This window comes from Zeugodacus cucurbitae, chromosome 6 (genome assembly GCF_028554725.1).
Source record: "Zeugodacus cucurbitae isolate PBARC_wt_2022May chromosome 6, idZeuCucr1.2, whole genome shotgun sequence".
NCBI classification, from domain to species: domain Eukaryota; kingdom Metazoa; phylum Arthropoda; class Insecta; order Diptera; family Tephritidae; genus Zeugodacus; species Zeugodacus cucurbitae.
The window spans coordinates 30129185-30156861 of record NC_071671.1 but is presented as its reverse complement, the minus strand read 5'-3'; the positions used below and the strand labels follow the sequence as shown (position 1 = coordinate 30156861).

General features: G+C 38.1%; 1 protein-coding gene across 4 annotated transcripts in view; it reads left to right on the top strand.

Moving 5' to 3' along the window:
- The first annotated feature begins 6336 nt into the window (after nt 1–6336).
- Nucleotides 6337–27677, top strand: part of LOC105219775 (oxysterol-binding protein-related protein 2) — a 364851-nt gene continuing 343510 nt past the window's right edge. For 3 of the 4 annotated variants that reach the window (XM_054235131.1, XM_054235135.1, XM_054235134.1), the window contains exon 1: nt 6337–6467. The gene's annotated coding sequence lies outside the window, so the exon portion shown is untranslated. The remainder of the gene's footprint in view (nt 6468–27677) is intronic. The other variant, XM_054235133.1, reaches the window with a different exon arrangement.

Genomic DNA, 27677 nt, shown 5'->3' with positions numbered 1-27677 from the left:
AGCGCTGAGTTGGCAGTTGGAGACTTAGAACGAGTTCACATGTATATTATCAATTCACAATTTCCAACAAAATTTGCTTTTTTATTAAATGTCTAGCAAAAGTAAAATTTTTGGTATACAGTGGAACTTCCATAACTTTCCATAACTCGAAGATCTCCATAACTTGAACTTTTGAATTGGCAATAGCGTTTAGAAATCAAATTTCACACAAATTTCCATCCATAACTCAAACTTCTTTCACTCGAAGTTCTCCATAACTCGAACTCTTGAATTGACAATAGAAGTAAAATTTCATACAAATTTCCTTCCATAAATCGAACTTTTCGACCAGGGCACAAGACAAAAAATAAAATTTTACTATCCGCGCAGAATTTTAAGAGTCCCCATATTCGTATGGAGGCGAACAAAAAATATGATACATATTACACTTATGGATTCCATAAATCCTGTAACAAAGGAATGGGATACAGACGTCAAGAGCCAAACAATAGAAAAGTGCAACCAACAAAATATTCTGTAATTTTGTGTACATATGTATGTACATAAAACTTTTAGCGTAGTAAATAAATAAAAGTGTTTATAAATCTATATTTTAAAGCTTTTTAAAAAATTTTATTTTTTAATGAAAACTCGAACTCGAAGTTTTTTTGTGGATTATGGTGATTCGAGTTAAAGAAGTTCCACTGTATTCATTTGGTAATAGCTTACAGATTAAAACGTCGCAAATTTTTTTGTTTCCGATAAGCCAATTAGCCGGATTGTTTCGATGCGGAGCTGTTTAGCTTAAAATTTATATTTAAACTGTCGAAATGAACCATGGGAATAGGTCTGTAAGGCCAGGTTGTTAATAAATAAAACACTCCTTCATCTGTGAAAAAGGTTCTCTAGCGATGTAAGGACATGCATGTTCATGTATTAAAGTCAGACTTCTAGAAATTCAATTATTATTGCGTAATAAGGAGGATGGGATCATGTGTAGAAGTTCACGCAAGTGAGGAAAGTTTTTGATTGTCATTCACTTGGGAGTGACCAGAAACGATTCTTCTCCACATGGTTCAAGCATCTCACGACTTCCGGTTTTAGACCAAGTATCCTCTTGGTAGCCAACAGACATCCGTTTGAAGGCGAGCTAAAGTGAGAAGGCGAAGCCCGCTTATGCGGTTGTGCGTAGGGCTTGGGACCCCCATTTTGATGACGACCCCTGCAAACGTTTTAAGGATAATGATTTAAGGTAATGCACTTGGAATGTCCGGACTCTTAATTAGGAAAGTGCCTCTGCCCAGCTGGTTGATGTCCTCATACGACTAAAGGCTGACATCACCGCCATCAAAGAACTGCGATGGACGGGACAAGGACGGAAGAAGGTGGGTCCTTGTGACAACTACTACAGCGGCCATATAAAGGATCGCAAATTTGGTGTTGGATTTGTGGTGGGAGAGAGACTCCGTCGCAGAGTCCTGGCATTCACCCCGGTGGATGAACGTCTAGCCACTATCCGCATCAAAGCGAGGTTCTTCAACATATCGCTGATTTGCGCCCACGCCCCAACGGAAGAGAAGGACGATGTGACCAAAGATGCTTTCTATGAGCGCCTAGAACGCAACTATGAGCGCTGCCCCCGCCACGATGTCAAAATCGTGCTTGGCGATTTTAACGCCAGGGTGGGTAAATAAGGTGTCTTTGGCACAACAGTCGGAAAATTCAGCCTCCATGACGAAACATCGCCAAACGGCCTGAGGCTGCAATCGCAACAGACAGCCACGAAATACTCTACTCGACTTGCACTCCTGCTCTCTGAGAGTACTCATCAGCATCTCGGTATAAGGGAATATGGAACGGCATCTCAAACTCACTGCGTACCGCTGCAGCCGAAACAATTGGATTTCAAAAAACAAGCTGGTACGATGAGGAATGCCGTCTCGCAGCGGAGAGAAAACAGACTGCCTACCTCCCAACGTTGCAAACGACCACAACACGTGCGGGATGGGATAGATACCGAGAGCTGAAGAGGGAAGCGAGACGCTTCTGCAGACAAAAAACGAAAGAGGCCGAAATGCGTGAGTACGAAGAGCTTGAGAAGCTGGCAGACAAAGGGAATGCTCGAAAATTTTATGAAAAAATGAAGCGACTTAACGAAAGTTTCAAGACCGGAGCATCCTCATGTAGAGACCAAGGTGGTAATCTGGTAACCGATGTCCAGGGCATACTGGGATTATGGAGGGAACACTTCTCCGACCTGCTGAATGGCAGTGAGAGTACAACACCATTAGATGGCGAACCCGATCCACCAATCGATGACGATGGAACAGATGTTCCATTACCCGACCGTGAAGAAATTCGAATAGCAATTACCCGCTTGAAGAACAACAAAGCAGCGGGGGCCGATAGATTACCGGCAGAACTATTCAAATACGGCGGCGAAGAACTGATAAGGTGCATGCATCAGCTTCTTTGCAGAATATGGTCGGAAGAAAGCATGCCTGACGATTGGAATCTCAGTGTGCTCTGCCCATTCCATAAAAAGGGAGATCCCACAATCTGCGCCAATTACCGTGGGATCAGCCTCCTAAATATCGCATACAAGGTTCTATCGAGCGTACTGTGTGAAAGACTAAAGCCCACCGTCAACAAACTGATTGGACCTTATCAGTGTGGCTTTAGACCTGGAAAATCGACAACTGACCAGATATTCACCATGCGCCAAATCTTGGAGAAGACCCGTGAAAAGAGGACACCACCTTTTTGTCGATTTTAAAGCTGCTTTCGACAGCACGAAAAGGAGCTGCCTTTACGCCGCGATGTCTGAATTTGGTATCCCCGCAAAACTAATACGGCTGTGTAAATTGACGTTGAGCAACACAAAAATCTCCGTCATGATTGGGAAGGACCTCTCCGAGCCGTTCGATACCAAACGAGGTTTCAGACAAGGTGACTCACTATCGTGTGACTTCTTTACCCTGATGCTGGAAAAAATTATAAGAGCTGCAGAGCTAAACAGAGAAGTACAATCTTCTACAAGAGTGTACAGCTCCTGGCGTACGCCGATGATATTGATATCATCGGAAGCAACAACCGCGCCGTTTGTTCTGCTTTTTCCCGCATGGATAAGGAGGCGAAGCGAATGAGTCTGGAGGTGAATGAGGACAAGACGAAATACATCCTGTCATCAAGCAAACAGTCTGCGCATTCGCGTCTTGGCTCCCACGTCACTGTTGACAGTCATAACTTCGAGGTCGTAGATAATTTCGTATACCTGGGAACCAGCATCAACAGCACGAACAATGTCAGCCTCGAAATCCAGCGCAGAATAACTCTTGCCAACAGGTGCTACTTTGGACTGAGTAGGCAATTGAACAGTAAAGTCCTCTCTCGACGAACCAAAATCAAGCTCTACAAGTCGCTTATCATTCCCGTCCTGCTTTACGGTGCAGAAGCTTGGACGATGTCAATATCAGATGAGACGACACTAGGAGTTTTCGAGAGTAAAATTTTGCGCAAGATTTATGGTTCTCAGAACATTGGCAACGGCAAATACCGCAGACGTTGGAACGATGAGCTGTACGAGTTATACGACGACATTGATATAGTTCAGCGAATAAAAAGACAGCGGCTACGCTGGCTAGGTCATGTTGTCTGAATGGACGAAAACACTCCAGCCCTGAAAGTGTTCGATGCAGTACCCGCCGGAGGAAGCCGAGGAAGGGGAAGGCCTCCACTCCGTTGGAGGGACCAGGTGGAGAGCGACCTGGTTACACTTGGGATCTCCAACTGGCGCCGAAGGAGAGAGAGAGGTGGCGCACAATCGTCCATTCGGCTATAACCGGCTAAACGGTTGTAACGCCAATCACATACTTACAATAAGTAAATATAAAGTTAGTGCAGTGAAAGATGACTTCCTTGATTCAGTTACAATAAAAGGGACAGTATTGTAATGGAGTAATTTGGTTTAGTTCCTGCATTAAATTTCGCCAGTTATTTAAAATATAATACTAAGAACAAAAATATGGTAGTACAGTACTTTTCGTTTAATTGACCCTATGGTTAATTGGTTTCCCCGTTTAATTGAACGGTGTTATCGGGCAAAAAATATAGCATATGAAAGCACATTTAAATTTTCTCGGATAATTGGACTCGGTTAATTGATTTTCCCGCTTAGTTGGTTCAAAATATATGTCATCAAAAATAATTTTCTTTTTAAATTTCCCCGGTTAATTTCAGCAAATAGTATTGTTGAAAAACTAATCTTCAAATCAACACTGTATAATTTTTTACTCTCGCAACAAAAGTTGCTAAGAGAGTATTATAGTTTTGTCCACATAACGGTTGTTGGTAAGTCCTAAAACTAAACGAGTTAGATATAAGGTTATATATACCAAAGTGATCAGGGTGACGAGTAAAGTTCAAATCCGGATGTCTGTCTGTCCGTCTGTCCGTCCGTGCAAGCTGTAACTTGAGTAAAAATTGAGATATCTTAATGAAACTTGGAACACGTGTTCCTTGGCACCATAAGAAGGTTAAGTTCGAAGATGGGCGGAATCGGTCCACTGCCACGCCCACAAAATGGCGATAACCAAAAACACATAAAGAGCTATAACTAAGCCATAAATAAAGTTATGAAAAAAAAATTTGGAGCATAGGATCGCATTAGAGAGGGGCACATTTGGATGTAATTTTTTTGGAAAGTGGGCGTGACCCCGCCCCCAAACAGGTTTTTTGTATATATCTTGCAAACCAATAAAGCTATATAAACCAAGCTTTCTGCAGTCGTTTCTTTTAGCCGTTTCCATATACAGTCCAAAAATGAAATAAATCGGATAATAACCACGCCCACCTCCCATACAAAGGTTAGGTTGAAAATGACTAAAAGTGCGTTAACTTACTAACGAGCAACGTCAGAAACACCAAATTTTACATAAGAAATGGCAGAAGGAAGCTTTACTGAAATTTTTTTACAAAATGGAAAATGGGCGTGGCGTCGCCCACCTATGGAAGTATATGGAATGAAGTTCGGTATATAATATTTTCTTGACACCCTGATAACACTGGTGGAATATGGGCGAAATCGGTTCACAACTACGCCTACCTTCCATATAACTCAATTTTGAATCCTTCTGATTCGTTCACTTTATAAAGTATACATAAGGAACCGATAAATATAGCGAAATAAAACTTTACACAAATACTGTATTTGAGCTGTGACATTAAACATGAAGAACTCAGTGCCTAAGGGTAATTTTTCACTGAAAATATAGGTAGATCTCTAAATAAATTGCGAGAGTATAAAATGTTCGGTTAGCACCCGAACTTAGCCTTTCCTTACTTGTTTAATAATAAATTTAAATAACTAAAAAAAATATATATATATATGTACATAAATATATTCATAGATACCTATGTTAGGACGTAAAAACTTTAAGTGCACATTTGTATGTATACAGTTTCCTTTAAGGGGTAAGGTGGGTTTAAGAGGTTGAAAACATGAGTATATTTACAATTTTTTTTTAATTTACACAATCATATATTTCATTCAGCATATTAAAGATACATATTTAAACAGTATTTTGTGAAATTTATATTTGAAAATTCCGAAAGCTTGGCCGTTGGTACCTCATCTTCCATAAAAAGATTCTTGCCGTGGACATCATAACTCATTATTGGTTCATCCAAATCAACAAACCAAAAATATTTGTTGTTAATGAACGAAGGAAAAAAGAAAAGATTCAAAACTGAATTTTTGATAGATTTTGAACAAAAAAACTATCTTTTGTGGTCAAATTTTCGCCATACACTGACTCGAAAAATAGTTGAAATAAAGATGTGTGGAAATTTTTTAACATAATCGCTTCATAACTCAATCGTGTCCACTGGCTTCAAAATTCGAATTTTGAGATAAATCCGTTTAAAGTTTTACATTCTTGAAATTTTAATCATAATCGCTTAATTCACCAAATGGTCCAAATAAGCGTGATTCCTTTAATTGAACAAACTGCTCATTTAAACGTGATTCTTTTAATTGAACAAATTGTTCAATTAAGCGAGTATCTGTTAATTAATTTCCCGGTTAATTGAACGAAAATTTGTGCAAATTTTGATGTGCAATTAAGCGAAAAGTACTGTGTTGAATTTATCAAAATAACATTAAACATTTGAAGTTGCAGAAGTATAATGAATAAGAATCATATATGCTTTTGACAGTAAAAAAACTTTTAAAACTTCACCAGACAATAAAAACAGTGAGCTTAGTCAAACTTAGTGAAGATATTTTTTTGGAATATTGAAAAACTTATTCGTTTAGAATATTTATACAAAAACCGAATTACAAAGTTTTACGTCACTAATACTTTTAAGAACGGTTGGGTTAAAATCTTATTTAGTTTTCATATGTGTATCTTAAGTATCGATTTAACAAGTTTTACATTTATAAATAAGTATAAGTTATTTGCTCAGTGGAGATTATTTTAAATAAGGTAATATGTTCAATCAAACGGTAAATATAATTGAACTAAAATGTTTTCTTGATACTGGACATTTATAACACAAATGTGGTAACATACAAATATGTATGTATAGAATTCAACAACAAACATTTAGGCTTATAATTTGAAACTATGTTTGTTTGCTACTAGAAATCTTTTTTACTGGTTTTAAAAAAGACTTTTTTTATAGGCTTGGTTTCAAAATATAATCAAATTTTTCAGATACAGCATTCGCTGCTTCCGCGTAGACGACGAGTATACATAAAAGCAAGAGTTTCACAAATTTGTTGGGTGCTCGGGCTCTGTTCTTTGTATTCTATTCACTTACGACTTGCCAGTAAATTTCATTTACATAATAGTTGGCCATATTGAACATGAGTGAACTATAAATTATAAAAAACTGTAGATGAAGTGCTACAATTGTAAAAGAAATTGCAGATAAAGTTCAAACAAAAAAAATCGATACACATAGTTTTCACTTACTTATTTTCATAGACAGTGCACGAATACCTAGTAATAAACACTAAGTTATGGTGGAAAATTTATGTAAAAAACAAAAGTGAAGATGTAGATAATAAGCTACTTATTATAACTTATCTATAAACAAATACTCTGACCGATATTGAACCCAACTCCACTATTTTGGTGCGTGGGTGCAATCTTGGTTTTCGGAAAAGTCAAAACAACAGCTGGTATGATGAAGATTGTCGTCTCGCAGTGGAGAGAAAACAGACTGCCTACCTCGCAATGTTGTGATCGACCGCAACACGAGCGGGATGAGAAAGATACCGAGAGCTGAAGAGGGAATCGAGACGCATTTGCAGACAAAAAAAGAAAGAGGCCGAAATGCGTGAGTATGAAGAGCTTGACAAGCTGGCCGACAGGGGTAATGCTCGAAAATTTTACGAAAAGATCCGGCGACTAACTGAAGGTTTCAAGACCGGAGCACACTCCTGTAGGACCCCAGAGGTGATCTAGTTATTGAGGACCAGAGTATACTGAGTTTGTGGAGGGAACACTTCTCCAGTCTGCTGAATGGCAGTGAAAGTACAACACCAGAAGATGGCGAACCCGATTCCCCAATCGACGACGATGGAGCAGATGTTCTATTGCCCGACCGTGAAGAAATTCGAATAGCAATTACCCGCTTGAAGAACGATAAGGCGGCGGGGGCCGATTGGCCGGGGCCGGGTCTTCTCCAAAATTTGGCGCATGGTGAATATCTGGTCTGTTGTTGATTTTCCAGGTCTAAAGCCACACTGATAAGGTCCAATCAGGTTGTTGACAGTGGGCTTTAGTCTTTCACACAGTACGCTCGATAGAACTTTATAGGCGATATTTTGGAAGCTTATCAAACGGTAATTTGCTCAGATTGAGGGATCTCCCTTTTTATGGATTGGTCAGGGCACACTGAGATTCCAATCGTCTAGCATGCTTTCTTCCGACCATATTCTGCAAAGAAGCTCTGTTCATCGCCGCCGTATTTGAATAGCTCGGCCGATATCTATCGGCCCCGTTGTTTGGTTTTCTTCAAGCAGGTAATTGCCATTCGAATTTTTTTATGGTCCGATAATGGAATATCTATCCATCGTCATCGATTGGGGAATCGGGTTCGTCTTGTGGTGTTGTACTTTCACTGCCATTCAGCAGGTCGGAGAAGTGTTCCCTGCATAATCCTAGTATGACCTGGACTTCGGTTACTAGATTACCACCTTGGTCTTCGTTAAGTCGCTAAAGTTTTTCATACAATTTTCAAGCATTACCCCTGTCGGCCAGCTCCTCAAGCTCCTCACACTCCCGCATTTCGGCATATTTCTTTTTTTGTCTGCAAATGCGTCACGCTTCCCTTTTCAGCTCTCGGTATCTATCCCATCTGTTCGTTTTTTGTTGTTGCTGATATCCAATTGTTTCGGCTGCAGTGGTACGCAGAGAGTTTAAGACGCCGTTCCACTATTCCCTTATACTGAGATGCTGATGAGTGCTCTCAGAGAGCAGGAGTGTAAGTCGAGTAGAGTATTTCTTGGCTGTCTGTTGCGTTTGTAGCTTTTCGTCGTCAAACCTTGTGTTTGCTGATGTGCGTTCTTTGCTGCACAGAGGCGGGTGCGTATCTTCGCTGCTACCAGACTATGGTCCGAGTCTATATTTGTTCCTCGGAGAATACGCTCGTCTAAAACATTGGATACATGTCTTCCGTCTATCACAACATGACAGTGAAAACATTAAGCCCTTCATATCATAAACTCTTTTTTTTGAGTCAATTTAATTCCTGGTGATCATATTCACGTACCCGTATTTGGCGCTGGCATTCTTACCTGACGAAGAAACTACCACACATGAGGTAACACATATATTCGATCAAAATCAAATTACGATTACGTATCTAGTCATTAATTTTAAGATCGGGATTTCTTGAACTGTCACGAACATTTTTCTGTTGGTTATGTTTTCTAATAAATTGAGTTCTTCACATGCAGCACAATATATCGGATATATTGTACCAATAATAGTCCGTACTGATTCAAATGCAGTTGGCCCAGGTACATTTACCAGCACACCCCGCAAATTCATTCAACCGTATTCATTATTCTTTGGATAAATAATGTACACATACGACCAAGAGAAACATATGTACATATGTCCAGATAACCAGGAAGTGGTTATTGTTGGCGAACAATATTCGAAGTCGCGAAATATACTCGTTGACCTTTGTTCAGTTGTACCGTCAAATGTGTAACAATAGGATGACGTGCGTTTATAGCTAATGCGAATATACGCCAAATCGCTTCATTGCATTTCACATACCAATAAACTTGACAGCACGCAATTTCATCGTAGGGAGTGGAGGAGTGGATGCCGAAAACCTCCATATCACTTCCTTTCATTACATATTTGCAGATGTATTTTGTCTGGAACACCTTTATTTTATTATTTCTAGATGTGGTATACCTATTTTAACGAAAACTCGTCAATTTGACGAACCGAATAAAAACAAGTAGCTTAAAGCTTTCGGTGTATTCAATGCGATCCATTGTAGTACATTTCACAACACCACAAAATTCAGTAAAAAAAGTATACAATCTATGTCCGTAAATCAGTGGCCGGCACGAGAGGAATTGTGACTGTGTAAGTGAGCACGAAATAAAGGATACCCAGTGAGAACTCTGTAACCTTCCATTTTGAGAATCTTTTCCATTGTTACATAAAACATGAATTTTCGTACTCGTTTAGCCATTTTAGTTATTTTATTATTAAAAAAGTATATTGATCATAAAAGCCTTAACTTTACCGTCTTTAAACAGACTAAATCCAGAAATATAATACATAACATCAATCGACATCCAAACATGTAATGAAAACGAAGTGTGCAAAGGGTTTCTTGACACTAACAAAATTGAATGAAATTTGTTTTTTGTTGTTCTTGGTTTGTTTTTGCATTGCTTTCTCAGCTTTTTTGCATCAATTCTCTTTACATACTGTATGTAACCATCCTGAAAAGTGGAACTGAAGTAAAAATTAAAAAAGTTTGCTGCGGAAAGTGAAAAAGTGTATTTATTTTCAATGTGTAAACTGTTTCTTGACAAACTACCTGCAAGTTACAAACAAAATTTAAAGGCTTTAAGTTGGATATTACCCAACCATATCCATTAGCTCAATTCCTCTTTTAATTTTCTGCTCATACCACCCAGATTTAATTTCCGCATGTTTTTCCCATGATGTCGTTCTGCTAGTTTTGCTACACGAAGGCAACAATTTTTTGTTTACTAGCTTCTATAATTTTTCGGGGTTATACTTCTGCCAGCTGCATGATGGTGTTTCAGATTCACCGACTTCCTCAGGTCCGTCATTTTAAGTAAAATCTCAAACAAATATAATTTTGATTTTATTAAATTTTATCTTATTCAAGAGTTGTATGTATGTGATTGGCGTTGCAACCGTTTAGCCGGTTATAGCCGAATCGACGATAGTGCGCCACCTCTCTCTCTCCTCCGCAGTTCGGCGCTAGTTGGAGATCCCAAGTGTAACCAGGTCGCTCTCCACCTGGTCCCTCCAACGGAGTGGAGGCCTTCCCCTCCCTCGGCTTCCTCCGGCGGGTACTGCATCGAACAGTTTCAGGGCTGGAGTGTTTTCGTCCATTCGGACAACATGACCTAGCCAGCGTAGCCGCTGTCTTTTTATTCGTTGAACTATGTCAATGTCGTCGTATAACTCGTACAGCTCATCGTTCCATCGTCTGCGGTATTCGCCGTTGCCAATGTTCTGAGGACCATAAATCTTGCGCAAAATTTTCCTCTCGAAAACTCCTAGTGTCATCTCATCTGATGTTGACATCGTCCAAGCTTCTGCACCGTAAAGCAGGACGGGAATGATAAGCGACTTGTAGAGCTTGATTTTGGTTCGTCGAGAGAGGACTTTACTGTTCAATTGCTTACTCAGTCCAAAGTAGCACCTGTTGGCAAGAGTTATTCTGCGCTGGATTTCGAGGCTGACATTGTTCGTGTTGTTGATGCTGGTTCCCAGGTATACGAAGTTATCTACGACCTCGAAGTTATGACTGTCAACAGTGACGTGGGAGCCAAGACGCGAATGCGCCGACTGTTTGCTTGATGACAGGATATATTTCGTTTTGTCCTCATTCACCTCCAGACCCATTCGCTTCGCCTCCTTATCCATGCGGGAAAAAGCAGAACAGAGTCTGTCTAAGGTATTACATTTAATTGAAAAACAGATGTCAGTATTGGTTGTTTTCAATCACAATAGATTAAAAGCGGCCATTTCTAACAATTTGCTAACGAAAATGCCACTAACGCTCTATTTTATTTTAATCATGGAACTTAAGGTTTCTGGTGTTATTCTATAAAAGTGGAGTTAACATATAAAAATATATTGAAGATAATAGTGAAATAAAATATCTAGTATTTTATAAATATTTTACAACACAATCTAACAGACCCGTCAAAATTACGGGTTTCAGCGCTAGTACAAATATTATGTAGATCAGTGTTTGTGCGGATGTGAGAGCGCTTATACAAGTATTTTGTAGATCAGTGTGCATGTGTATGTAGTGCTGATATATAACAGGACACTATTTGTGCAGCTGCGTCGTTTGAAATAGGCGACGCATTAGGCGGCATGTATTGCGGTATTTTGATTTGAAAATGCGCACATTGTAACAAAAATGGAAAATAACTGTTACTGAGTGAGGTCTGTTCGCTTTCAGCTGAGAGTGAAGAAATATGTAGGAACCGTTATGTACTTTGAGTATTGTTGAAAGGACGAATTGAAATAAAAGGTTGTTGCGTCTTATTAGTAGTTGATCAGTTGATCAGTTGGTGAAGTGACGTGAAAGCGAACAGAACTCGCTGTGTGTGCTATTTAGCTTGATTTTCTTAAGAGCAATAAACTTAAAGTGTTTTTGCTGTAATTGATCAATTTTAAAGTAAAAACATAATAAGAACAATGAATCCCATACCAGTGGATTCTACATCAGAAGTGGGATTGGCTGAGCCTACAGTTCAAGGTTCTGACCAGCACTGAACCGGAATCTAATGGACAAGTTGCTTTGCCACAGTTTTATTCCTATTCTGCTGGAGCGGATGCCTCTGCATGGTATAGAACGGTGGACCTTATTTTTGGTGAAAATGGTTTAGAAGGCGGCGCACTTAACTTGTGATGGCATTAAGCAAGGCGCCAGATGTCAACGCATCTCAATGGCTATCACAAATATATTTCGCAAGAATAACCTGGAAACAATCGTAGAAGTGTAGACAACTACAGCGATCCTACTGATCATTTTGAATGGTCATCTTAAATTGGAGAGATTAGCAGAATATGGAAATCGAATTGTTACTTCACTAATGTCACCAACAATGCCAGCCTTGAAATCCAACGCAGAATCACTCTTGCCAACAGGTGTTACTTTGGACTGAGTAGGCAATTGCAAAGTAAAGTCCTCTCTCGACGAACAAAAATCAAACTCTACAAGTCGCTCATTATTCCCGTCCTGATGTATGGCGCCGAAGCGTGGACGATGACAACATCCGATGAGACGACTCTTGGGGTTTTCGAGAGAAAAGTTTTGCGTAAGATTTGTGGTCCTCTGAACATTGGCAACGGCGAATACCGCAGACGATGGAACGATGAGCTGACTTTTGGCAAGAGTGATTCTGCGTTGGATTTCGAGGCTGACATTGTTGGTGTTGTTGATACTGGTTCCCAGGTATACGAAATTATCTACAACTTCGCAGTTATGACTGTCAACAGTGACGTGGGAGCCAAGACGCGAATGCGCCGACTGTTTGCTTGATGACAGGAGATATTTCATCTTGTCCTCATTCACCTCCAGACCCATTCGCTTCGCCTCCTTATCCATGCGGGAAAAAGCAGAACAAACGGCGCGGTTGTTGCTTCCGATGATATCAATATCATCGGCGTACGCCAGTAGCTGTACAATCTTGTAGAACCTTGTACCTTCTCTGTTTAGCTCTGCAGCTCTTATAATTTTTTCCAGCATCAGGTTAAAGAAGGCGCACGATAGTGAATCACCTTGTCTGAAACCTCGTTTGGTATCGAACGGCTCGGAGAGGTCCTTCCCAATCATGACGGAGCTTTGGTGTTGCTCAACGTCAATTTACACAGCCGTATTAGTTTTGCGGGGATACCGAATTCAGACATCGCGGCGTGAAGGCAGCTCCTTTTCGTGCTGTCGAAAGCTGCTTTAAAATCGACAAAAAGGTGGTGTGTGTCGATACTCTTTTCACGGGTCTTCTCCAAGATTTGGCGCATGGTGAATATCTGGTCAGTTGTCGATTTTCCAGGTCTAAAGCCACACTGATAAGGTCCAATCAGTTTGTTGACGGTGGGCTTAAGTCTTTCACACAGTACGCTCGATAAAACCTTATAAGCGATATTTAGGAGGCTTATCCCACGGTAATTGGCACAGTTTGTGGGATCTCCCTTTTTATGGATTGGGCAGAGCACACTGAGATTCCAATCGTCAGGCATGCTTTCTTTCGACCATATTTTGCAAAGAAGCTGATGCATGCACCTTATCAGTTCTTCGCCGCCGTATTTGAATAGTTCTGCCGGTAATCTATCGGCTCCTGCCGCTTTGTTGTTCTTCAAGCGGGTAATTGCTATTCGAATTTCTTCATGGTCGTGTAGTAAAACATCTATTCCATCGTCATCGATTGGGGAATCTTTCACTGCCATTCAGCAGGTCGGAGAAGTGTTCCCTCCATAATCCCAGTATGCCCTGGACATCAATTACCAGATTACCACCTTGATCTCTACATGAGGATGCTCCGGTCTTGAAACCTTCGTTAAGTCGCTTCATTTTTGCATAAAATTTTCGAGCATTCCCTTTGTCTGCCAATTTCTCAAGCTCTTCGCACTCTCACATTTCGGCCTCTTTCATTTATTGTCTGTCATCAAAAGGGGGGTGTCTCATCCGAGGCTTTCTTTTTCGATTTTTCATTGGTACTCCGTTTTTGTGTGGTTGGTTGTGTTCCCAAGCCCTACGCACATTCGCAGAAGCGGTTCCTGAGTTAACAGAGTTATTAACTAAGTTAAAAAATAACGAATTGCGAGAAAATTTAGTTAAAACAAACAAAAAAAGAATTTTAAATAGAAAAATACAAAGAAACGGTAACATCAAATGTTTACCTGTAATTCCTAAGCCATTTAGATTTTAATCACATCCACGAATCTATTATGCATTTAGGTTGGGAGAAAACGTTAGATAAGGTTTATGGATATTGCTTCGCAAATATGTCTAAATACGTTCGTAGATTTGTTGAAAATTGTATAACCTATAAACTAATTAAGCCACCAGGCTGAATTACACTCGTTCCCTAAAGCAGACATTCCGTGGCACACAGTGCATATAGATATAACGGGAAAGATGGGTGAAAGAGAAAAAATAAACGTAATTGTTTTTATAAGATGCGTACACAAAATTTGTTTATTTCCATCACACTTTAAACATTGACACTGATAGTTATAGCAAGGCCGTCATGTGTTTGTTTGCCGTGCCTATTCGAATTATAGCGGATAGGGCCGTAATTTTGCGAGCTCAGGATCCCGTGAATTTGTTCTTCTCAAAAAATGAACTACATTGAGTTGCTACAGGTGCGAGCAGGGCAAACGGCCAGGTTGAGCGTGTAATGAGCACGCTTAAGAGTATGTTGACCGCCGTCGAAACCATTGAGAGGTCGTTGCAAGATGCCTTGGCCCAAGTACAGTTGGCAATGAATTGCACGGACAATCGTGCTACCAAGGTCAGACCATTAGAAATGCTAATCGGTAGGGAAGCTAGACCTTTTGGCCTAAGGCCAATAGGTGAAGAAGAAGATAATTTAATTGATAAGGAATATTTTGGAAAACAAGCTAAATAAAATATGGAAGCTAATGCTCATTATGACAAACATAGGTTTGATAAGAATAATGTAAAAATAATAAAGAAAATCATGTGTTGTTAAAAAAATGAAGAGTGTAAACAAACAAAACTTGACCCACAATTTAAAGGTTCATTTGAAATAATCGCATTACTAGACGGAGATAGGTATGATTTAAAATCATTATCAAATAAAAGAACTTATAAGTACGCGCATGAAGTTTTGAGAGCAAATAGAGAAATAAGCGAAGAAGTTGAAGAAGATTTGGACGACTCAAGAGGAGATGTGTCCAATTCCCAAGTGGGAAATGAAGATATGGCACGGTAGATGTCTTGGAATCCCAAGAGGGGATATAATGACCGCACCATAACAGATGGACTTGTTATGGCGGGGGTCGGTGGTTGGATGTAACAGGAATTACACCAGTTGATAATAGCCGCACCATAACAGATGCATTTGTTATGGCGGGGGTCGGTAATTGGCTGTAAAAGGAACTACACCAATTAATAATGTTGAAATATGAATGAATTGTTAAGTATGGTTAGGAATAAAATGTAATGGAACTGTTGAAAGAGGCAGTAATAAAAAATGTTGAAAGAAAGAAATGAAATAGAAACTATGCTAGAGACAGTGATGAAGCCTTTAAAAGAAAATGTAATGATATTAATGAAAATGACTGTAAAAAATATCTAAAGTTAACGGCGTTAACGGCGTGTTAGATTATTGGGATTTAAAGTCTACACACGAGGACGTGTGATTTGTCAGGAAGGCCATGTCGGAGTGCTAGTACAAATATTATTATTTTTTTTTTTTGTAGTAGGGGGAAGCATCGAAAGCCGGAGTGTGGAACTTTAATCCGCTAAACCTAACCTACTCCCAACACAGGACTCTCCCACGGAACCACCGGATTAAGTATTACTTCGTGGGAGTGACTAGACTTTTACGTCTCCTCTATAGCACGGACTGACTGATCTGTTGCAAATGTCTTAGTTCTGTCATAATGAAGGCTGCCGCTTCGCTAACAGCTTTCCAATTATCGGAGGACTGACACATAAGTGCAGTCAAATTTTCCACCGTCAAACTCTCACCCATGGTTGTTTTCAACTTTTCCCTTATATCTATGAAGCGAGGGCAATAGAATAATACGTGCTCAGGGTCTTCTATGGACTCTGCACACACCGGACAATACGGACTAACGTCATGACGGAATTTATATAGGTAACTTCTAAAGCACCCGTAACCACTTAATATTTGGGTCAGGTGGAAATCAAGGTCCCCATGCTTTCTATATATCCACGAGTGGATGTCAGGTATCAGTCTGTGGGTCCACCGTCCTTTGGTCGAGTTTTCCCACCGTTGCTGCCACATTGTGAAGTTCACTTTTCTCTGCTCTAGCTTTTCTGTATTTGTATGAGGCGCTGGTAATTCATGCAGTCGCGAAAATTCACTTCCCTGGATGTCTATGGGCGGAAAACTAGCTAGTACTTCGGCTGCTTCGCTAGATATAGTTCGGAAAGCACTTATTACTCTTATAGCTGTGAGTCTATGTGTAGTGTATATCGGCCTGGCATACGCTTTTATGTCTAGCGCCTGGATCCATATTGGCACCGCATACATGATTATGGAGCTCATCGCCTTTGCAAGTAACAATCTCCTACTGGAACGATCGCAGCCTCTATTTGCCATCATTCTCGATAAGGAGTTGTACACCTTGTTTGCTTTACTTGAAGTGTACGATAGGTGCTGTTTGAATTTTAGTTTGGAATTCAATATTACCCCTAGGTACGTCAGCTCTGGCTGTGAGGTAATCTCACACTCCCCTATAGTGAGGGTTATTTTTTCTTCAATTTTTCTAGTGCTTATGAGCAATACCTCTGTTTTGTGCTCGGCCAGTTCCAAACTCATGGAAGAGAACCATTGGCGCAAACCACTTATGCATTCATTGCATTTGATTCGGAGGTCGTCTAGGTGCTTAGCCACTGCTACTACTATTAGGTGGCTGCGTATGCTATTAATTTGACAGTTTTATGTTAAGGTATTTTTAGTACACCGTCATACATAAGGTTCCATAGTAGGGGACCTAACACCGATCCTTGTGGTACTCCACTTGAAATAGAGTGGCTCTTTGTGCCTTCGTCCGTGTCGAATATCAGCTTTCTATTTTCAAAATAACTCATTAAGATCTTTATGAGGTATTGAGGGGCTCGTATATCGTAAAGGGTTTTGATTATGTTTGCCCATTTTGCTGAATTAAAGGCATTCTTCACATCCAGGGTTATCAGCGCGCAATACTTTTTTGTGCCACCTTTCCATCGTTTTCCACTTACTGCGCTCCTTGCAGTGTCAACAACTTCCTTTAGTTCGTCGATAGTGGATCTCCGGTTTCTTATTATGCTTTCGTACACTTTGCCCTTTGTGTCAAGCATACACAGAGGTCGATACGATGAAGGTTCATCTGGTGGCTTTTTTGGTTTTGGGATTAGTACTAAACGTTGCACTTTCCAGGGGTCGGGAAATATTCCTTCTTTTATACAGGCATTATACATTTTTAGGAACTGGCTAAAAATATGCACTGTTTCCGTATTATTTCCTCACTCGGCTAGTTTTGAGCTTTTGCTTGCTTGCTTAGCAATTTCACAACTTTTTTCTGATCCAGCAGCGGTGGGGACCTCAGCTTTTCCGTTCTTGTAATTTTAGAATTCCTCCTAAATGGATTTTCTGGTGTAAACCCTAAACTATTTTCAGAGGCCATACTTGGCAATAAAAATAGTTGGGAACACCTCTACTTATGTGTGTCGCTAAACCTAACTTATATATTCGGTAGTTGGCAACGCCAAAACGAAAAAAAAAACGAAAGCGAAAATGAAGAAGAAAGCGAAAAGGGGAACAGCTGATCGAAACAAAACGGCAGACCAGCTGGGGTGCACGTTTTGTTAGAATTGTTGTTTTCTTTATTTACTTATGGGGAATTATATTATGGTAACAATTTAATAAAAATTTGACAAAAAATAGGCAGGTAAGTGCAAAATGAATTTATATGAAAACTACAATTTGTACTTATCGTTTTCTATTTGTTGTGTCCACTTGTTTTTAAGGTAAATATGGTGTTGTTAATAAGTGATAAGCTTGAAAATTAAGCACAATAACACGGATCGTACAAAAAATACGTCCACCTCACTAAATGTATCAACACTTGTGTTGATATTATGTAGATCAGTGTATGTGCGTATGTGAGAGCGCTTGTACAAGTAAGAAATAGGCGACGCATTAGGCGGCATGTATTGCGGTATTTTGATTTGTAAATTCGCACATTGTAACAAAAATGGAAAATAACTGTTACTGAGTGAGGTCTGTTCGTTTTCAGCTGAGAGTGATGAAATATGTAGGAACCGTTATGTACTTTGAGTATTGTTGAAAGGACGAATTGAAATAAAAGGATGTTGCGTCTTATTAGTAGTTGATCAGTTGATCAGTTGGTGAAGTGACGTGAAAGCGAACAGAACTCGCTGTGTATGCTATTTAGCGTGATTTTCTTAAGAGCAATAAACTTAAAGTGTTTTTGATGTAATTCATCAGTTTTTATGTAACAAAATAATAAGAACTATGAATCCCATACCAGTGGATTCTACATATACAATCCATGTCCGTAAATCAGTGGTCGGCACGAGAGGAATTGTGACTGTGTAGGTGAGCACGAAATAAAGGATACCCGGTGAGAACTCTGTAACCTTCCATTTTGAGAGTATTTTCCATTTTTACGTAAAACATGAATTTTCGTACTCGTTTAGCCATTTTAGTTCTTTTATTATTAAAAGAAATATATTAGATCATAAAAGCCTTAAATGTACCGTCTTTAAACAGACTAAATCCAGAAATATAATACATAACATCAATCGACATTCATAACGGTAAGGCATTTTGCGCAGGGTACTTATGCAAAGTGTCATAGCCACGCGCGATGTTCATTCGTTGCTGGTTCGGCACGACTTCACGACAAAACGGTTGAAGTTTTCGCTGTCGCCAAATTAGAAATGTTTCTCATTTTGCCGACGACAATGGCCGCTGTAGAGCTGCAACTTTGGTATATATGACTCTATATCTAACTCTTTTATTTTTAGGTGTATACTCTCTTAGCAACTTTGTTGCGAGAGTAAAAAAAAAATAAGATAGGCTTCGAATAAGCAAAAACAACAAAAAACCAATTGTCAATGAATTCTTTGCAAAATGCAAGCACAAATCAAAGAACGAATTCATGAGAAATGAACATTCTTTCAAAAAAAAAAAACCAACACGTATTCTTCTGGGAATATTCTGGCATATATTCATGTTTCGAATTGCACAGATCTAATTGGAAATCAGATATATCATGCAAATGAGTTCACGAGATTTAACCAATTGGTATATTTTCATTATTTCAAAGAAAAAAATAAAAAGTAGATGTCCAAATTTATTAATATTGGATATTATTATCAGGGGCAAAAAAAATAAAATATAATGCATTTGAAGAACTCTGAACGCAAACTTTCAGACCTTTCATTTTGGGATTTTTCTTAAATATTACAATAATTAGAAGAATCCTTCTGATCGAAGTTGCACTGCAAAGGATAGGTAACGGTAAAGTACGTTTAACTGTGTAACAAACAAGTAAAAAAACGAAGTGTGCAAAGTGTTTCTTGACACTAACAAAATTGAATGAAATTTGTTTTTTGTTGTTCTTGGTTTGTCTTTGCATTGCTTTCTCAGCTTTTTTGCATCAATTCTCTTTAAATACTGTATGTAACCATCCCTGATTTAAAAAAAAGTTGAACTGAAGTAAAAAGTAAAAAATTTTGCTGCGGAAAGTGAAAAAGTGTATTTATTTTCAATGTTTTTTTTTTTTGGTTTTCAATATTTCTTTATTTATTGAATCTGCTTTGTTTAAAGCCTAACAATAAGTATTAAAATCTTAAATCTATTTACAACTAAGTAAGCTCAAGAATGTGTTTGAGCTTTTTGGCAGTACGTTGCTCTTTAGTAGGCAGGTAGATCTCTTCTTTTTAAACGAGTTTGATTGGAATGTACCAAGGCGTTTGCCAATGGGTTTGGATGTTCACGAAGTTTAGAAATATATTTCTTTCTGCTGTCCTCTATTTCCTTCTTTACCATAGGAATATCAAGATCCTTATGGATATTTTCATTACGCATGTACCATGGTGAACCCGTTATTGTTCTAAGCATTTTAGATTGGAATCTCAGAATTATATCAATGTTGGTTGCACAGGTCGTACCCCACAGTTGAATACCATACATCCAAATCGGTTTTATGATTGCATTGTATAACAGGACTTTGTTGTCTAGGCTAAGTTTAGAATTTTTTTTTAGAAGCCAATTTAAATTTGCTGCTCTTAACTTCATGCAACAACAACTTCATGTTTCCGCCACGTAAGCCTTCGATCCAGGTGAATCCCAAGATAAGTTACTTCATTCGCTTGGGGTACTAATACATTGTTTATTTTAACTGTCCTACATGTTTCAGGCCTTAGAGAAAATGTAACATGCTTGCATTTTTGCTCATTAATTTTTATACGCCAGTTGGCTAGCCATTCTTCGACACAAGTTAAGTGCTCCTCTAATACTCTTGATGCTCTAATGGGGCATTTGTTTCGGCTTACTATGGCTGTGTCATCCGCAAAAGTAGATGTCAATACGTTATTAGCTATTGGAATGTCTGCTGTATATATTATGTACAGAGTGGGGCCTAATACACTGCCCTGAGGTACACCGGCCCTTATTGCTCGTTCTTCTGATATAAAATCTGCTACTTTAACCGTAAATTTCCTATTTCTTAAATATGACTCCAATGTTTTATGCAATTCGTAAGGTAAAACGTTTTTGATTTTCCATAAAAGGCCTTCATGCCAGACCTTATCGAACGCCTGAGCTACATCGAGAAAAATAGCTGAACTCTCTGTGCTCGAATGCTTTCCTGATTTCGTTTGTAATTCTATTCACTTGCTCTACTGTGCCATGTTTAGCACGAAAACCGAATTGATGGGTTGGTATTATATTATTTTCGTGGAGGAAAGGAGACATTTTTGATAGTAAAACTTTTTCGAATATTTTGGAAAGACATGGTAAGAGACTTATTGGTCTGTAGGAAGATGGTTGTGTTAAGTCTTTTCCAGGTTTATCTATCATGATGATCTAAGACTTTTTCCACGAAATTGGATAGTACCCTAAACCAAGAATTGCATTAAAGAGCAAAGAGAGCACTGATATAGCAATATTTGGCAACTCAATTAACATTTTTGGAGTAATATTATCGTGTCCTGAAGACTTTTTCGGATTTAGCTCTTTTAGGATCTTGATAATTTCATAAGTAGTCGTCCTAATAGACACGCTTGACTCGTTTGCAATATTGGGCAAAGTTGGCAACTTAAAGTTGTTTTTTGGTCCATTGGGTTGAAATACCTTTTCTAGGTGATTTGCAAAGCAATTTGCCTTTTCCTCATTACTGCGCGCCCAATTACCATTCGACTGTCTTATAGGCATCTTGGAATCTAATGGAGGCTTAAAATACTTTTGGGCTTTCCAAAGGGAGTTTTTCTTGCTAGAATTTGGACACAGGTGCTTGATATAATTTTCAGTATTGTATTCTTCATCGCGTTTAAGTGCTTTTTTTAACTTACGTGCAGCCGATTTCAGTTGACGCAGAGTTGAAGGGGAACGACTTAACTGCCATTCACGTCTAGCTCGCCTTTTTTCGTTCACAAGCTTTTCTATTTCATTATTAGTCATGTTTCTAAAAACCTTAACTTTTCTTTTAGGTGTTGCCAAGACAGCTGCATTTGTTATTACATCATTGAATTCCATTACGCTTTCATCAATATCTCTTCCTGTACTTATTTTTAAATCGATATTAATGTGGCTACTGATATATTTTCTATATTTCAACCAGTTAGTTTTAAAAGATGTTAGAGATACTTTTGGCTCAACTATCATGGGCTGCTCGCATAACTTTATTAGTACAGGAGAATGATCTGAAGATAAGTCTATACATGTATCTGCTGTTATTAGCGATCTATCTATATTTTTGACTACAGCAAAATCTATTAAGTCTGGTAATTTGTTTCTATCACTGGGCCAGTATGTCGGCTTACCAGGAGATATTATATCAAGGTTATTGTGCTTATTTATAATAGTGTAGTACAGCTGTCGTCCTTTCGGATTAATAAGACGTGAGCCCCAGTAGATGTGTTTTGCATTATAATCACCACCTGCTAGAAATCTTGGACTTAGCGTTCCAAAAAAATCTTTAAATTCGCAGTCTGTAATTTTAAAACGAGGTGGACAGTATATAGCCGTCAGATTGAGGTCAGAACCTCGATTTTTCAATGATATTGTTGTAGCTTGTAGCTGCGCTGTAGCATGTGGTTCTAAAGTATGGTGGTTTAGCCGATTTCTAACCAATACTGCTGTTCCACCGTGCGCCTTTCCATCTGGATGATTTGTAACATGAAGGCTATATCCCGCTATAAAGAAATTGTTTTTATTTGTTAAATGAGTTTCTGATATCAGCATAAAATCTATGTTTTTTTCATTCAGAAATCGTATTAACTCCAGTTTGTGTTGGTTTACACCGTTGGCATTCCATATACAAATATTTAGTATACTCATTTTTTAGATAATAAGGTTTGTAACATTTGATTTTGAGATTTGATCAAATCTTGGATCATGTTTTGCATCGTAGACATGAATTGTGTCATTCAATGAGTCAGATTTAGAATCATATTTTCAATACCTCCACTTGGTGGATTTTGCGGTTGTTGCATTTGCACAGCGTTGCCTTTTACCACATTTGCTTAGCTTCCCTGGACAAGGATATCCTTAGAATTACCAGGTTTCGAACTCTGGTCTGTAATTACTACATTTTCGTTACGAGGGATATTCAACATTTGGTAACGACGAGCTTGAATTCCCAGTGACAATTTTGATTTCAAGTCTTTATATACAGGGCAGCCCCTGTAGTTAGCAGTATGATTTCCTCCACAGTTACTGCATTTTTTATTTGTATCCTCTTTTTTAAGAGTGCATTTTGATGTTGGGTGCAAATCACCACATACCACACAAACACTGCGTAGAGTGCAATATGATTTGGTATGCCCATACTCTTGGCAGTTAGTGCATTGTACCGGACCATTTCTTTTATGAGGTTCTTCAACGGTAATTCTACGATGGAGTAAATATTTTAAATTGTATATTGGGTGTGTTTCATTCTTTTTTATTGGATTAGAGTTTGGCAACAATTCAATTTTAAACATTGGTTGTGGTACTTTATTTCTATTGAAGATATTTACCACATTTTTAATTCCAAAGCCGCATTCTTCAAGGGCTTCTTTGATATCATTAGATTCTACCGAAGACTCAATGCCTTTTACAACAACAACTAGGCCTTTAGAGCTCTTCAGTTGATAAGAATAATAATTCTTGTTGTTATTTGACAAAAATTTCACTATATCCATAAAGCTTTTCTCAGTGTAGGATTGTATTTTAGTTTCATCTATCTTGCTTTTTTTTAAAGGCACGATATGAAAATTGTTGGTACCTACAATTTCACTGAGTTTATCAACAAGTGCATTTGAGCTACGCTCACGTAAATATATTGGCGGCGGCTTGGCATTCGCGACTGTGGTGGCACCCTTCGCATCGTCGTCCAAACCATTGCTTAGTATGGCAAATCTGTTGCCATTTAAATTTCCAGGCTTATTTGTATTAAGCGTGGCGGGTTGAAACTTTTTGGCATTAACCGCTTGATAGGACTTGATTTCCTTTTTATGTTGACGTAGCGGTCAATGCCAGTCTGTACAGATTGTACTTTTCTCTTCGGTACATGCTCACCTTGCATTGTTTTTTCCATTGTTGTCCGCTCGTTTGCTGATACCTGCTTGGTTGATGTTGCCCTTCTGCTGCTCGGCTGAGCGCCTCGATGACTCATCTTTCTCACCGTTTGATTGTTTATTTAAGAGAGCAGATTTTGCAGGCTCAACAAAGCTGAAGTAGGCGTTCAGAGAATGCCTACGACCTTGCTGTTAAGAATGCGCAGCGCTAGCGCTCATGTTTGTTTTTCTATTTGTTTGTTTTGTTCACTTTTAAATGTTGTTTGTTATTTATTGTTATTTAAAACTAATTTGTTTTGTTTATGTTTTGTGTTTTGATTTAAAATTTCGAATACACAAGTTATTGGTTGTTTATTTTTTTTTTGTTTTGCTTTTATTATTAATTTATTATGAAAGTTTTCACGGAGCGCATTAAACACGTCCGTACTCTTTGAAAGCTTACACTTTTTTCAAAGAAATGAACTACAGTTGAATTTTCATAACTCGTACTCTTGAAGTCAAATTTCATACAAGATACCTTCCGTAACTCGGAATTCTCTCTGAATTTTCAATGTGTAAACTGTTTCTTCACAAACTGTATGCAAGTTACAAACAAAATTGAAAGGCTATTAAGTTGGATATTACCCAACCATATCCATTAGCTCAATTTCTCTTTTAGTTTTCTGCTCATACCACCCAGATTTAATTTCCGCATGCTTCTCCCATGATGTCGTTCTGCTAGTTTTGCTACACGAAGGCAACAATTTTTTGTTTACTAGCTTCTTTAATTTTTCGGGGTTATACATCTGCCAGCTGCATGATGGTGTTTCAGATTCACCGACTTCCTCAGGTCCGTCATTTTAAGTAAAATCTCATATAAATATAATTTTGATTTTATTAAATTTTATCTTATTCAAGAGTTAAAAATTACTATTTTCTTCTATTAAATCGGAGTTGTATACTGAGTTAAGAACGGAAATTTGCTCCTCCACACTATGAATATCAAGTACTAGTTAAACAATAGTTAACATTTTAGTTAACCAATGGTTAACTAATAACTGTGAATTCTGCCCAAAATGAAATACTTAACATCAAACAAAATTCATAACAGTAAGGTTTCGACTTAACGATAGATCGTAAGCGTACGTGTGGTAAGAGTTAGCACAATTGTGCCAAGCAGTCGCCACTGTTGAAGATCTTGAGGATTTGCTTTTTTGTCTCCAAAATTTTCTGCACCTTCTATAGGTTGCTCCATTTTTAAGGTGAATCTGCTCATGTATCTACAAACTCAAAAGCAATGTTAGTATTACTGATTTATAAACACCTTTTTTAGAATTAGCATACATAACACATGGGAATAAGTCATTATTCAATTATAAAAGGTGTGGTAAGTAATGACAGTAAACGCAGTGATAAGCGGTATTTTCCAATCTATACATCAAAACAAAAACAATTCGGAAAAGTCGGAGAGTTTCAAGTGGCAACAGATAATTCAGGATTTTAAATGAACGAATACATCTACAATGAAGCATTGGTTTTGATTGAAGATTTGTGTTTGATTATGATTGGCAAACTATTGACTGAAATTCATATGGCAGCTCCAAATCAAAGATGTACTGAATCGTTAATTGCAAAGTGAGCGTGCATTCGACAGAATAACTTTGGAACAACAAGTTCAAAGAATTACGATCTCAAAATGGCATTGCTTGGCTCCGTATGTCCAAATAGGTTTCAACGTTTGATTATATACGAGGATTTTGTTTGATGTTGTTAGCTGCGATTTGTTACCGATTAACCAGCTTATTTTGTTATATCTTAGATTTAGCTCTGCAACTTTTTTTTGTATGTGCTCTTTCCATCTAGCGTTATGCCTAGACATTTCGCAAAGGTGGAATATGGGATTACCACATTAACAATATGTAAGGGAATATATCTAACACTTTTGTTCGTGAAGTTTACGTGTATTGATTTTGTCTCGTTTAAAGTACCATCTCTGTGTCCATTCTACTATTTTGTTAATTGAGCATATTGTTGGCCGATTCCACTTCGTTTTTTGCCTGTCGTTATGATGCAGGTATCATCAGCAAATGTGACAATTGTACAGTTTGTCGGCGTAGGCAAATCCCCCAACGTAGGCATAGCCCCTGCTTGATTCTGAAGTAGCAACAGCTCAAGTAAGATTCAAGTAAGTCAATTAGATGCTGTGGTAAGAAACGTCTTAATTTAAAAAGTAAACCATGGTGCCATACTCTATCGAATGCCTGAGATACGTCTAGAAACACAGCTGTGCAAATTAGTTTATTTTCCATCGCATCTTCTATTATGTTTGTTATGCGATGTAATTGATCGATTGTGGAATGTTGAGTCCTAAAACCGAATTGATGAATTGGTAAAAATAATACATAGGTTTTAATCTAATTTTAATGATTTTTAACACTTCTTTTTTTTGTAGTTGGTTTAATTTCGCTTACATATTGCGTTGCTTCTAGCTGCGGAAAGGTATCAGGGAACGAAAATTGACTAAACGTTTTAGTTAGTTTTTCTAAAAAAACTTCCACCTTTTCTTCGTCGCTTTCAGCCCAGGATCCGCTTTAGCTCCCCAAAGAGAATAGTCTGTATATTTGTTTGTCGTTAATTTCTTAATATAGCTAGAAATGTTTTGATTTTTAATTTGTTTTATTTTGATACTGAGAAGCTTGGTTGAATTGTTCATCTTTTTTTATATTGAGGAAATAGCGTGTTATGCCAATTTTTACGCATTTTTCTCTTTTTACTTATTAGATCAAAAATATCTGTAACTTTCGTAAATTCATAGACTTCATATTCCAGGATATCAGGTGTTGTTATATTTTCTGTAAGATTAATATGTTTGTCAAGCATATCTTTAAAATACTCCCAATCCGTATGTTTATTAGAGAGATATGGTGGTAGCTCGATTTCTTTTAGATGGTCATTTAGAATGAAATACACTGCTGAGTGGTTACAATTTAAGTCTAAGCCATTGTATACGGTAATGAAGTCCTTCGATATTTGACGATTGATAAATAAACCGATCAACTCAGGTAATTTTCTTGTATCGGTAGGTCGGTTTACCAGTAGACACAAAGTCACATCCAGTGTAAGGAGCTCTCTGTTGAGTCCTAAAACCGAATTGATGAATTGGTAAAAATAATACATAGGTTTTAATCTAATTTTAATGATTTTTAACACTTCTTTTTTTGTAGTTGGTTGAATTTCGCTTACATATTGCGTTGCTTCTAGCTGCGGAAAGGTATCAGGGAACGAAAATTGACTAAACGTTTTAGTTAGTTTTTCTGAAAAAACTTCCACCTTTTCTTCGTCGCTTTCAGCCCAGGATCCGCTTTAGCTCCCCAAAGAGAATAGTCTGTATATTTGTTTGTCGTTAATTTCTTAATATAGCTAGAAATGTTTTGATTTTTAATTTGTTTTATTTTGATACTGAGAAGCTTGGTTGAATTGTTCATCTTTTTTTTATATTGAGGAAATAGCGTGTTATGCCAATTTTTACGCATTTTTCTCTTTTTACTTATTAGATCAAAAATATCTGTAACTTTCGTAAATTCATAGACTTCATATTCCAGGATATCAGGTGTTGTTATATTTTCTGTAAGATTAATATGTTTGTCAAGCATATCTTTAAAATACTCCCAATCCGTATGTTTATTAGAGAGATATGGTGGTAGCTCGATTTCTTTTAGATGGTCATTTAGAATGAAATACACTGCTGAGTGGTTAGAATTTAAGTCTAAACCATTGTATACGGTAATGAAGTCCTTCGATATTTGACGATTGATAAATAAACCGATCAACTCAGGTAATTTTCTTGTATCGGTAGGTCGGTTTACCAGTAGACACAAAGTCACATCCAGTGTAAGGAGCTCTCTGTCTTTCGATGTCGTAATTCTTGAACCCCATTGTGAGTGCTTTGCGTT